We start from the raw sequence: 1,666 nt of genomic DNA, 5'->3' as shown, positions 1-1,666 counted from the left end.
GGAATAATATCTTACAGTTAGAAAATAGCGCCGCCTGCTGAAGCATCACGCGCATGTATGTTTTAAAGTAACAGTCACTCAAAATGACAATTCTGTCAACATTTACTAAACATGCATGACTTTATTTCTTCAGTGGAACACAAAATTAGATGTTTGGTTTAATGTAAGCCTCAGTCACCATTCATTGTTTTTGCATCCTTTTTCATAGTAAATAGGGTCTGAGACTGTTCTCATTCTCAGTGTACAATGTACATGCCACTTCTTAAAGGAATAGTTCACCCAAAAATTCAATTTTGTCATCATTTACTCACTCTCAAGTTGTTTCAAACCTGTATAAATGTATTTCTTCTACTGAACACAAAAGAAGATGTTTTGATAAATGTCGATAACCAAACAGTTGATGGACCCCATTGACTTCCATTGTATTTTCCCGCCATATGGAAGTCAATGGGGTCCATCAACTGTTTGATTACCCATATTCTTCAAAATATATTCTTTTGTGTTCAGTAGAAGAAAGAAATTCAAGGTTGAGGGTGAGCAACATGAGGGTGAGTAAATGGCCGAATTTGAATTTTTAGGTGAACTATCCCTTTAGGGGTCGTTTGAAATTTCAAAAGTGCCAAACATTTGTCACTTTACCTTAACTAATGTAATTGCTGAAAAAAAGTTATTTCTTTGCATCTAAAAGGACAGAGCGTTTCACTTGGACACATACGCCTAAAAACACAAACCAAACCTTCAAAGATATCAAAGGTTCCAGATAAAAAATCATATTCATATAGATTGCTAGAAAATAGAATAAAATAAAGAATCAACAATATTACATTAAACAAACAAAATTACAGAAAATAAATAATGCATTTTATTATTATACTGGAAACAAAAGATTATCATCAGCAATATGGTGTCAATAAAGGTCTCAAGATAAATAAAAAAAAACATTTTAAAACGTTTTTTTTAACCCTATGAAGCCTATATCATATTTGATACATTACATTTCTAAAGCTTCTAAATTATCAATTTTATCAAAAATCTACTGAAATACCTTTTATACACAATCTTCTTAATGCCTTGCCATATCCATGATACTTGATTATCCATATTATTATTTTAGAATAAAAAAAATAAATAATATATATATATATATATATATATATATATATATATATATATATATGTATCAAATATGAAACAACAGGCTTTTGATAAGTTTGTTTTATCTCTCAATCATGATTGTATTGCATTTAAATAACACCTTAGACATTATTGGTGTACAGTGATAATTTATATTTCCATGCATTGATTTTAAGTCAAGTAGCTCGTCATTGATTTACATGTCATCGAAAATCAGGTTTAGTACAAGTACTGAGTGTGAGTAAAGGATGACCGATTTGTCCATTTTGTAGGAACTGTCCCTTTAAGAGGGATCAAACCCCACCAACTGGTGATTATCTCTGTTCTCTCTATCTATAAACTGACTGGGAGGTGATAAAGTGTAGCTTAGAAATTTACATGGTTTGAGGCAGGATGACTATTCAGAGATGCAAATAAAGATAATATTATACACGTAAAGGCCATATCATGCCATATACAAGAACCAGATTGTTTTTTAAATGAACAGTAGGCCTAGATATTTTGTCCAAATTACAAAATAAAGAAATTAAAA

General features: G+C 30.5%; 1 protein-coding gene across 1 annotated transcript in view; it reads right to left on the bottom strand.

Moving 5' to 3' along the window:
- kctd15a (potassium channel tetramerization domain containing 15a) overlaps positions 1 to 1,666 on the bottom strand; it is a 572,168-nt gene that overhangs the window by 316,881 nt on the left and 253,621 nt on the right. The window lies entirely within an intron of this gene.

This window comes from Abramis brama (genome assembly GCF_963993115.1).
Source record: "Abramis brama genome assembly, chromosome: 20".
Classification (NCBI taxonomy): domain Eukaryota; kingdom Metazoa; phylum Chordata; class Actinopteri; order Cypriniformes; family Leuciscidae; genus Abramis; species Abramis brama.
Note: the sequence above shows the minus strand (reverse complement) of the source record. Positions and strands in the feature narration are given on the sequence as shown.